General features: G+C 41.4%; 1 pseudogene; it reads right to left on the bottom strand.

The window, feature by feature from the left end:
• Positions 1 to 333: 333 nt before the first annotated feature.
• Positions 334 to 1,037, bottom strand: LOC128586549 (isopentenyl-diphosphate Delta-isomerase 1-like; annotated as a pseudogene).
• Positions 1,038 to 12,301: the final 11,264 nt, after the last annotated feature.

Here is a 12,301-nt window from a genome sequence, read left to right on the forward strand (position 1 = left end):
TACCATAACATATCAAAAACAAAAGTGTCCCTGTTAGTTCAGATTTGTTGTAACCATATGTCTGGACAGGTTAAATTGTGTTTTATTTGTTCTCTTTCATTTCACAATAACTTCTCATAACCGCCTTTTACAAAAGAGCACATACATGGGGTGTGTGATACAAAATGGTTAGTTGTGTTTTCTACACAAGTTATTAGTTAACTAATTTATTATTAGTTGTGTTTTCAACACAAGTTGTAAATTACCAATGTTATCATATGAGCGTTTTCTTAACAGGGAACCAAATTTTATAAAAAAAGTAATTCTAAGTTTACTAAACAGAGAAATCCTGCAGTAATCATTCATCTCCACATTCACATTCTATGTATTTTCTCATGGTCAACAAACTGGCTCAAATGATTTAAGTTAATCCCACCATTTAAAGAGAAAAGTCTCTACAATAATTTTAACCACGGTGTAATCTTAACTTCCCCACTGGCTGCTTTTTTCAGAAGGTCTTCCAGTTCTGCCGTGGACACGCAGCAGTAGCTTTTAACCTCACTGGGATCTGGATTCAGAGTCACGTTCTTCCTCACAAACAGAATGTAGTCAATCTCATGCTCACCCAGATACCATCAGACTGGGCCTTGTAGTGAATTCGTGTCAAATAATTAATGTCTTCCGGAGGCACCTCTTGCAAAGGAATTCCCAATTCCGCGTGTAGGCGCCTCTGTGCTGCCCGTCGCACTCCGAGGGCATTGCTCTCCTCAGGCTCGCCTGGATTACTTAATGGATGACTACAACATGTGTTGGTAAAACAATCTGGAAAGGTAATTTTAGCCTCCAACCTCTGCTGTAGCAGCAGCTTACTTTCAGTGTTGAATAAGAAGACACTAAAAGCCCGATGCAATAATCCTTTCTCAATGTTTTCATTCAGGTGACAATTCTTCTTGGTCTCAGCCCCAATTTTATTGTCATTTTCATCAATAAGGATACACATCTCTGCTAAGAGTTGAACTTGTTGCTCATCCAGATGGTTGGTTATTTATCTCAGGCATTGTTAAAAAAAATGTCTTATTTGACCTAGAACACTACTGAGCGGCCTCCGGACCCAGTCGCCAGCCCCTTTGTTTCATGTTAAGAAAGGTTCTTATCTGATATATCCAATTTCCTCTAGAATTGTCAGTTTGGGTTAAATTGCACAGAGTGTGATAGCCATGCCTCAGTCTCCCCAACACACTAACCCCACTTTGCTACACAAACTCATCTAGACACCCTCTTCCTTCCCTTAATATAGGTAGAAAATTAAAAAAAAATCAATTTGCATCCAAATGCAGAAAATCTACTTCAAGGTCTTGTGTAAAGTCTTTTGGTAAGATCTTTGAAATTCTTGCCTTGAAAGATCCCCAGCAGCAGGAGATAACTTGGCTGCTGAGATATGGAGGAGAGAAGGGAATAATGATTAATTTCTGAGCATGTTTAATTTCACAGACTCTTAACCTCATAATTGAGTGGTTGATTTCCAGTTCTTCTAGGTCCAATCACACCATGGAGAAATGATTTTAAAAGATGAAGTTTTAGTAAAGGCCCGATAAATTTTTCAGGCCAGCTCTCAAGACTCTCTTAATTTTCTATGTACTGTGAAAGAACAACACAGGTCCTGTGATCAGAATGTGCGGTAGTGCACCTGGGAATAGAAATAAATACCCTGTAGCCGGGCGTTGTGGCGGGCGCCTGTAGTCCCAGCTACTCGGGAGGCTGAGGCAAGAGAATCGCGTAAGCCCAAGAGTTAGAGGTTGCTGTGAGCTGTGTGACGCCATGGCACTCTACCCGAGGGTGGTACAGTGAGACTCTGTCTCTACAAAAAAATAAATAAATAAATAAATAAATAAAAATTATTAAAAAAAAGAAATAAATACCTGTACAACAAAATGATATCTGCCTAATGCGTCCAAACAGCAAGTGGATGGAGAGAACAATCTCAGGGGGAAAGACCACTGCCATGGGAACAAAAATCAGAAAATTCCAAAAGGGTGTTCATGGTACTCGTTCTGCGAGAAACCCTTGGGCACTTTGTGGCTTGCTTCTTTCCTTGGCGCCTCGTGTTTGCACAGGCCTGTTCAAAACTGCACTGGAAAAGTTCTCTGCCTGTCCTAGGCTGTAGCATGGCAGAGAAAGCACTCTATTGGGTATTACTGGTTTTAAATGAAAGCTCACCTACTAAATAACCAAATCACAAAGCAAACGTTAAAAATCATGCCTATTCTAACCAGCTAGAGAAGTGAGACCACAACCAGGACACAGAATTACAGATTACGATCATTTTATCTGTGTTTTTTTTTGTGTGTGTGGTTTTTGGCTGGGGCTGGGTTTGAACCCGCCACCTCTGGCATATGGGACCAGCACCCTACTCCTTGAGCCACAGGCGCCGCCTGATTGGGATCATTTTATAAACATTAATTTAATGTCTGGAGTTCATAGTTCTTTCTCCAATGCTTCTTTTTTTTAATATTTCAGTCAGTGGCACCTAATTCTCCACTGGGAAAGGTGTCATGATCTTTCATCAGATTAAAAGCACAGCCTAGATTTCCTACCAATACATGCACCCCAGAACATCGCACTCCTCTATATTTACACTCTAAATGTTTGGGAAGCAAGAGTGAGACCTTGTCTCTACTAAAAATAGGAAAAACTAGCTGAGCTGAGTGTTGTGGTGGTTGCCTATAGTTTCAACTAGGGAGGCTGAGAGGAGAGGACTGCTTGAGCCCAAGAGTTTGAGGTTGCTGTGAGCTATGATGCCACAGCACTCTACCAAGGGCAACAAAGTGAGACTCTGTCTCAAAAAATACTAATAATAAGAATTTTACGGAGGGAGGGGGGTGGGGCCTTGGTGTGTGTCACACTTTATGGGGGCAAGACATGATTGCAAGAGGGACTTTACCTAACAATTGCAATCAGTGTAACTGGCTTATTGTACCCTCAATGAATCCCCAACAATAAAAAAAAAAAAAAAAAAAGAAGTTGGAAAAAAAAAAAAAAGAATTTTAACCAAGACCTCACCATATCAAAAGTACATTTTATCAATCACATCGGTCATATTTCTACTCACTAACCTATAGCCCTACCTTCATTTTTGGCATTGAGGGTGCAGGCAGTAGTAAACTTTTAGTCCAGCCCTCCTGGAGGCTAAAAAGTAATTCATCCACCTAATCTGGGTAAGCACTCTGAGTAAGGAACAAGCCGGGTCCTGAGGATCACAGGACCTGCTTGAGAAACTTTCTCTGACAAATGTAATACTTGGTAGACTGCCATGGCATCATAGCTCACAGCAACCTCAAACTTGGGCTCAGGTGATCCTCTTGTTTCAGCCTCCTGAGTAGCTGGGACTACAGGTGTCCATCATAATGACTGGCTATTTTTGTTTTGATTTGTTTTGTTTTGTTTTGCAGTTTTTGGCCGGGACTGAGTTTGAACCTGCCACCTCTGGCATACGGGGCCGGAGCCCTACTCCTGTGAGCCACAGGCACCACCCTGGCTATTTTTTTAGAGACAGGGTCTCGCTTTTGCTCAGGTGGGTCTCGAGCTCCTGACCTGAAACAATTCACCTGAGTCGACCTCCCAGAGGACTAGGATTACAGGCATGAGCCACTGCAGTGGGCCCCATCAGCACTAATTTTTGGCCAGGCACATTGGCTCATGTCTGTAATCTTAGTGCTCTGGGAGGCCAAGATGGGAGGATCGCTAAAGCTCAGGAGTTCAAGACCAGCCTGAGCAATTAGCCAGTCATCACAGCAGGCGCCTAGCTACTCCGGAGGCTGAGGCAGGAAGATCACTTGAACTCAGGAGTTTGAAGTTGCCACAAGCTAGGCTTATGCTATGTACTCTGTATCAAAAAAAAATAATAATAATTTCTTTCTTTCTTTTTTTGTTTAGATCACAAGGGCCCTACTCACATGGTCATTAGCAATTCTTGCCATATTAAAAAAAAAAAAGAGAGAGAGAATTCCAGCATAGCTGCAGGAAAACAGACAAATAGAACAGCTGGGAAGACCTAGTCTATTTTTACTTTCCATTTAGTTAGCAAAACAAAATTCCCTTTTGGAAAGAATTCTCACCACTTTACTCCACCACATTTATCTTCTCCCCTTTTTACTTTTTTTAAATTTATTTTATTTATTTATTTTTTGAGACAGAGTCTCACTTTGTAGCCCTCAGTAGAGTGCTGTGGCATCACAGCTCACAGCAATCTCAAACTCTTGGCTCAAGTGATCTCCTTGCCTCAGCCTCCCAAGTACCTGGGAGTACAGGTGCCCACCACAATGCCCAGCTATTTTTAGAGACGAGGTCTCACTTTAGCACAGGTTGGTCTCGAACCTATGAACTCAGGCAATCCATTTGCCACAGCCTCCCAGCGTGCTAGGATTACAGGTGTTAGCCACCACGCCCAGCCGTCTTCTCCCTTTTATTTATTTATTTGTTTTTATATTTATATTTTTATTTTTTTATTTTGTTACCCTCGGTAGAGTCCTGTGGTATCACAGCTCACAGCAAACTCCAGCTCTTGGGCTTAGGTGATTCTTTTGCCTCAGCCTCCCAAGTAGCTGGGACTATAGGCCCGCCATAATGCCCGGCTATTTTTTTGTTGCAGTTTGGCCAGGGCCGGGTTTGAACCCACCACCCTCGCTATATGGGGCCAGCGTCCTATTCACTGAGCCACAGGCACCACCCTGTCTTCTCTCTTTTATAAAATTTCTTTTTATTTATTTTTTATTTCCTTAAATACTGCTTTCTTTTTTCCCCATGGGGCATTTCCTTATTTTTTGATTCATTTAACAAATACTCATGGATGCTCAGAACAAGTGAGGTATTTTGCTAGGTACTATGGGGCTGTAAAAAGATAAATTAAACATGAGCACTGACATCTGAAAGGTTATTATCCTAATAAAGGATGTGACTGGTACATAAAAAAGTAAAATCAGAAGTAAAAGGTGATAAGTGATAAAACAAATATAAAGTGACCTAGACACTCAGAAGGAGAGAGATTCATTCCAGCTTGAGAGTTCTGTGCAAGTTCATAGAAGAGGTGGGTGGGACAGAGGCATTCTAAGCAGAAGAAGCCATGGGAGCAAAGGCATTGTGGCATGGAGAAGGCCGGGCGCAGCGGCTCATGCCTGTAATGTTAGCCCGCTGGGTGGCTGAGGCAGGTGTATTGCTTGAGCTCAGGAGTTCGAGACTAGCCTGACCAAGAGTGAGACCACCATCTCTACTAAAACTAGAAAAATTAGCCAGGTGTTGTGGTAGGCGCCTGTAGTTGGAGCTACTTGAGAGACTGAGGCAAGAGGATGGTGTGAGTCTAAGAGTTTGAGGCTTCTGTGAGCTAGTCTGATGACATGGAGCTCTACCCAGGGTGACAGAATGAGATCCTGTCTAAAAAAAAAAAAAGCAGGTAGAGCCCGTAGCTCAGTGGGTAGGTCGCCGGCCACATACACAGAGGCTGGCGGGTTTGAACCCGGCCCGGGCCAGCTAAAAAACAATGACAACTGCAACAAAAAAAATTAGCCGCGTGTTGTGGCAGAGTTAGTCCCAGCTGTTTGGAAGGCTGAGGCAACAGAATCACTTGAGCCCAAGAGTTTGAGGTTGCTGTGAGCTGTGATGCCCAGGCACTCTACCCAGGGTGACAGCTTGAGACTCTGTCTCAAAAAACAAAACAAAACAAAACAAAAAATACATGGAGCCGCTGAGTTTGACTACAGCCATCAGACCTCGGGATGTGGTCTTTAGACCATTAGCATCAGCATCACCTGGGAACTTGTTTGGTGTATAAATCCTCCAGTCCCCACTCCAGATCTACTGAATCAAAAACTCTCTGCTGGGACTTAGCAATTTATGCTATAAGAAGCCCTCCAAGAGATTCCAGTGCACATTCAAGTTTGAGAGCCACCAAATCAGGGTACAAAGATACAAGGGTGAAAATCAACTTTAAAAAGAAGTTTGGAAAAATAAACAAATGGGATTACATCAATCCTAAAAACCTTTGTGCATCAAAGGACACAACACACAGAGTAAAAAGGCAAAGGCAACCTACAGAATGGGAGAACATATTTGCAAGTCATATATCTGAAAATGAGTTAATACTTAGAATATATAAATGAAGAATGGAAATGGAGAGATTGAAACCCTTTCACAATGTGGGGGTGGGAAAGTAAAATGGTACAACCTCTATAGAAAACAATATGGCAATTTCTCACAAAATTAAAAATAGCATTAATAAAAAAATTCAAATAGAAAAATAGCGCTATCATGATACAACAACCTCAAAGAGACATTTGCACACACATTTTCACAGAAGCATTATTCACATTAGACAAGAGACGGAAGCAATTTAAGTGTCTATCAAAAGATGAGTGGATAAACAAAATGTATTCTGTATAAACAATGGAATCTTTTGTTTGTTTTTTCAGTTTTTGGGGGGTTTTATGCAGTTTTTGGCCGGGGCTAGGTTTGAACCCCCCCACCTCTGGCATATGGGGCCAGCACCCTACTCCTTTGAGCCACAGGCATTGCCCTAACAATGGAATATTATTCACCCTTAAAAAGGAAGGAAATCCCGTCAAGTGCTCCAGCATGGACAAACCTTGAGAATATAGTACTAAAGTGGAATAAACCAGTCCCTAAAACAAATACTGTATAATTGTACTTACACGAACTACTTAACATAGCCAAATTCATAGAAACAGAAAGTAGAATGGTGGGTACCAGGGGTCAGGGAGAGGACTAAAGGGAAGTTGTTGTTTAATAGGTATAGAATTTCAAACCTGTAAGATGTAAATGTTCAGGAGACCTGTTTCATAACATCATGAATGTACTTAACACTATGGAACAGCACATTGAAAAATGATTAAGACAGCACATTTATGCAATGTGTTTTTTACCACAATAAAAATAAAGGAAGGTGGGATAATTGAGGGCTTGGAATTTTAACTCCTTATACTTCCATCAGTCAATTTTAAGTCTATCAATCCTTTCTTATTTTGCATTTGGACTCAGACTTTTCTTTGTGGGAAGTATTTTTTTTTAATTTTGTTCTTTTTTTTTTTTTTTTACTATTATTCAATCTCTTTGTAATAGGTCTATACACATTTATATTTCTTCTTGGATCAGTTTAGATAGCTTGTGTCTTCCTAGAAATGTGTATATTTCCTATAATTTGCCAGCACACAATAATTCAAAACAATCCCTCAGATTTTTTCTTCTTAATTTCTTTAGGCTCTAGAGTAATTCCTAATTAATAATTTGAATCCTGGCCAGGCAAGGTGGCTCACGCCTGTAATCCTAGCACTTTGGGAGCCCGGGGCAGGTGGATTGCTTGAGCTCACGGGTTCAAGACCAGCCTGAGCAAAAGCAAGACCCCCGTCTCTACTAAAAATTGAAAATCTGAGGCAAGAGGATCACTTGAGCCCAAGAGTTTGAGGTTGCTGTGAGCTATGATGCTACAGCACTCTACCCAGGATGACAGCTTGAGATTCTGTCTAAAATAATAATAATAATGATATAATATTAATAAAAAATATATAAAATATTAATAAAATAAAATATTCTTATTATTTGAATCTTCTCTCTTGTTGTCTCAGTCAGTCTATGTAATATTTTGTCAATTTTGTTGATCTTTCCAAAGATCAACTTTTGGATTTGCTGGGGGTTTTTTCTATTGTTTTTCTATTCTGTAATTCATTTATTTCCATTATAATCTTTGTTATATCTTTCCTTCTGCTTGCTTTGTTTACTTTACCCTTATTTTTCTAGACTCTTAGCTGGAAGTTTAGATTATTGATCTGAGGTCTTTCTTCTTTGTTAATATAGATATTTTAACATTTATTGAGAGAATTGATAAGTGTGATGGAGTTCTAGTCATCTTATTTTGTGAAAGTCCTTTGCTTAGTTTTATCTTTTCCATCATTGTGGAAGCTCCATTTTGTCATTTAACTTCTGGGTGTTTAGTTTGCTGGTGGTCCATTGTGATGATCCACGTGTAGACCAGGTCTAAGGATTTCCTGTTGAGATGTTCTTGTTGCGACAAACTTCCTCAGTGTTTGAATATCAGTAGAAGATTGGATTTCTCTATCAGTTTTAAAGCTTATTTTAGCAGGATATATTTTACAGCTATAAATTGCCCTTTAATCAGTGCTTTACCTGCACCCCATAAGTTTTGGTATATTTTCATTTTCATTCATCTCAAAATATTTTCCTTTTTTTTTTTTTTCTGTTCAAAACTATTCTGGAAAAGCCCTCTGCCTGTCCCTAGGCTGTAGCATGACAGAGAAAACACTCTACCATGTATTACTGGTTTTAAATGAAGGTTTAAAATTATGCATGAAAGTTTACATTAACATTTATAAAATGATCCCCATCTATAATTCTATATTGTATTTATGGTCCTGCTTCTCTAGCTGGTTAGACTCAGCATGGTTTCTAACTTTTCCCCCTTTTTTGCCCCCATTTCAGTGCTGTAGTGTCATAGCTCACAGCAAGCAACCTCAAACTCTTGGGCTCAAGCGATCCTCTTGCCTCAGCCTCCCAAGTAGCTGGGACTATACGCACCTGCCACAAAACACAGCTATTTTTTAAAGATGGGGTCTCAATCTTGCTCAAGCTGGTCATGAATTCATGACTTCCCAGAGTGCTGGGATTACAGGCATGAACCACCACCCCATAGTCTATCTCAAATAATTTTCTAATTTCTCTAATTACTGAAATCTAGGCATTTTCTTGAATACATTGTCCTTGAATTCCTACAAGCCTTTGGCTAATCTCCAGAATCCTAGAAAAGTTGATTATTACAATTTTTGTCAGTTTTCTCTTTACTTTTACAGAGGAGAGAATTTTCAGAGGTCCTTTCTCTGCTACTTTTGCTGACATCATTTTTCCTTACATTTCACACCTGGGTGGGAGCTTTACACCCTCTGCTCAGTGGTGTCCTCAAGGTCCCTGGTCTTTTTCTCTAAACCTCACTGTCTTTTTTTTTTTTGCAGTTTTTGGCTGGGGCTGGGTTTGAACCCGTCACCTCCCGTATATGGGGCCAGTGCCCTACTCCTTTGAGCCACAGGTGCTGCCCGCTTATTTTTTTTTAGAGACAGAGTCTCACTTTGTCACCCGTGGTAGAGTGCTGTGACATCACAGCTCACAGCAACCTCCAGCTCTTGGGCTTAGGCGATTCTCTTGCCTCAGCCTCCCAAGTACCTAGGACTACAGGTGCCTGCCACAAAACCCAGCTATTTTTTTTTTTTTTGCAGTTTTTTTTTTTTTGGCCGGGGCTGGGTTCTGAACCCACTACCTCCCATATATGGGACTGGAGCCGTACTCTTTTGAGCCACAGATGCCACCCAACACCTGGCTATTTTTTTGTTTCAGTTTGACCAGGCCAGGATTTGAACCCACCACCCTTGGTATATGGGGTGCGGGTCCTACTCACTGAGCCACAGGCGCCACCCTAAACATCACTGTCTTAATTTGCTCAGACTGATATAACAAAATACACAGAACCACCACCATTGACCTCCTCCTTAAGTTGACCTGATTTTCATAAACCAGACATGCACCACATGTACATATCAGTACAGCAGGCCTAGTTCCTTATATTGATCAGTTTTTACAGCCCTTTGAATGGTCAATTTATAGAGGTTCTGCTATACTACAGACTGTTGGCTTATGCAACAGGCATGTACTATATTTTGTTGTGTATAATATGCTCCCATATATAATACCCACATTTTTGGCCCAGACTTTCAGGAAAAATAATTTTTCATTTTAATTTTTTGATTCAAATTTTTATTTGTTTATATTTAGATATTTGTTTCTTGTATTATAAAGAAATTTAGCGTTTATTTTTTACATGTTATAGCATAAAACATCTTATATAAAAATGATCACAGGGCGGCGCCTGTGGCTCAGTAAGTAGGGCGCCGGCCCCATATGCTGAGGGTGGCGGGTTCAAACCCAGCCCCCACCAAGCTGCAACAAAAAAATAGCCGGGCGTTGTGGTGGGCGCCTGTAGTCCCAGCTGCTTGGGAGGCTGAGGCAAGAGAATTGCGTAAGCCCAGGAGTTGGAGCCATGTGACGTCATGGCATTCTACCCAAAGGCAGTACAGTGAGACTCTGTCTCTACAACAACAACAAAAAAAATGATCACAAAACATGAGAACAGATATAAGGTGCAAGAAATTTTGTGAATGGGTAACAAATAACACTACCTGTGTATAACATGTACCTTTATTTTTCCCTCAAAAATGTGGGCAAAGGGCCAGGTGCGGTGGCTCATGCCTGCAATCCCAGCACTTGGGAAGCCAAGGCGGGGCCTAAGTTTGACATTGCTGTGAGCTATAATGCCACAGCATTCTACCAAGGGTGACAAAGTGAGACTCTGTCTCAAAAAAAAAAAGTGGGGGCAAAAACATATGCATTATTCACAGCAAAATACAGGTAGTTCTCCGTTCTAGAGGCTGGGGAGTTGCTGTCTTCAAACCGGAAAGAGAGGCAGAACCCATAGCTCAGTGGGTAGGCACTGGCCACGTACACCAAGGCAGGTGGGTTTAAACCGGCCCCGGCCTGCTAAACAACAATGACAACTGCAACAAAAAAATAGCCAGGCATTGTGGTGGGCACCTATAGTCCCCACTACTTGGGAGGCTGAAGCAAGAGAATCGCTTAAGCCGAATTGTCTGAGGTTGCTGTGAGCTGTGATGCCACAGCATTCTACCAAGGGCAACAAAGTGAGACTCTGTCTCAAAAAAAAAAAAAAAACCCAAAAAGGAAAGAGAGCCCTCACTGGAGAACCAAATAGGCAGGCACCTTGAGCTTGGACTTCAGAGCATCAATTCAAATCTAAAAGGATTTACCCTGAGGGAAGTAGCTGAAGGTTTTCCTCGGCTTTGTCCTGGGGCACATCTTCTGGTACTGCTGGAGATTGTTGACACCCTGACAGAACTGAACATATCCCCCAAGCAGAAACTAAAGAAATGATGAACTTAAATACAACTCTAGAAGAACCGGGCCTAACAGATACCTAAGAACATTTTACCCCAAGACTACTAAATATGCATTCTTCTCATCAGCTCATGGATCATTCTCCAAGATCAATCACATCCTAGGGCACAAATCAAGCCTCAACAAATATATCTATGTATCTATCTCTATCTATCTATGTTTATATATATTTTTTTCTTTTTTAGAAAGAGGGTCTTGCTCTTGTTCAGGCTGGTCTCGAATGCCTGAGCTCAGGCAATCCACCTGCCTCAGCCTCCCAAGTGCTAGGATTACAGGTGTGAACACCTGACCTAAGCCTCAACAAAATTTTTTTTTTTTTTTTGAGACAGCATCTCACTATGTCGCCCTCAGTAGAATGTCCTGGTGTCACAGCTCACAGCAACTTCAAACTCTTGGGCTTAAGCAATTCTCTTGCCTCAGCCTCCCAAGTAGCTGGGACTACAGGTGCCAGCCACGACACCAGCTATTTTTTTTTTGCAGTTGTCATTGTTGATTTTAGCTGGCCCTAGCTGGGTTTCAACCTACCAGCCTTGGTGTATGTGGCCAACACCCTACCCACTCACCTACAGGCACCGCCAGCCTCAACAAATTTTTAAAAATAGAAATTATAGGGCAGCGCCTGTGGCTCAGTGAGTAGGGCGCGGGCCCCATATATCAAGGGTGATAGGTTCAAACCCAGCCCCAGCCAAACTGCAACAAAAAATAGCCAGGTGTTGTGGTGGGTGCCTGTAGTCCCAGGTACTCAGGAGGCTGAGGCAAGAGAATCGCTTAAGCCCAAGAGCTGGAGGTTGCTGTGAGCTGTGACGCCCGGCACCCTACCAAGGGTGACAAAGTGAGACTCTATCTCTTAAAAAAAAATTAAAAATAGAAATTGTACCTGTGTCTTTACAGACCACAATAGAACAAAAGTAGAACTCCATGCCAATGGAAACACTCATCCTTACACAAAGTCTTGGACTCTAAACAGCCTATTGCTGAACAAAAGCTGGGTCAAAGAAGAGATAATGAAGGAAATCATTAGATTCCTTGAACAAAATGACAAGGAAGCCACGGGCTATCAAAACCTCTGGGATACTGCAAAGGCAGTCCTAAGAGGGAAATTTATCACATTAAATGCCCACACCCAGAAATCTGAAAGAGCTCAAGTCAACAATCTCATGACTCATCTTAAGGAGCAGGAAAAGAAACAGCAATTCAATCCCAGACCGAGCAGAAGAAAACAAATAACCAAAATCAGATCAGAGCTAAAGGAAACAGAGAACAAAAGCATCATTCAGGAGAT

Source organism: Nycticebus coucang, chromosome 5 (genome assembly GCF_027406575.1).
Source record: "Nycticebus coucang isolate mNycCou1 chromosome 5, mNycCou1.pri, whole genome shotgun sequence".
In the NCBI taxonomy this organism is placed as follows: Eukaryota; Metazoa; Chordata; class Mammalia; order Primates; family Lorisidae; genus Nycticebus; species Nycticebus coucang.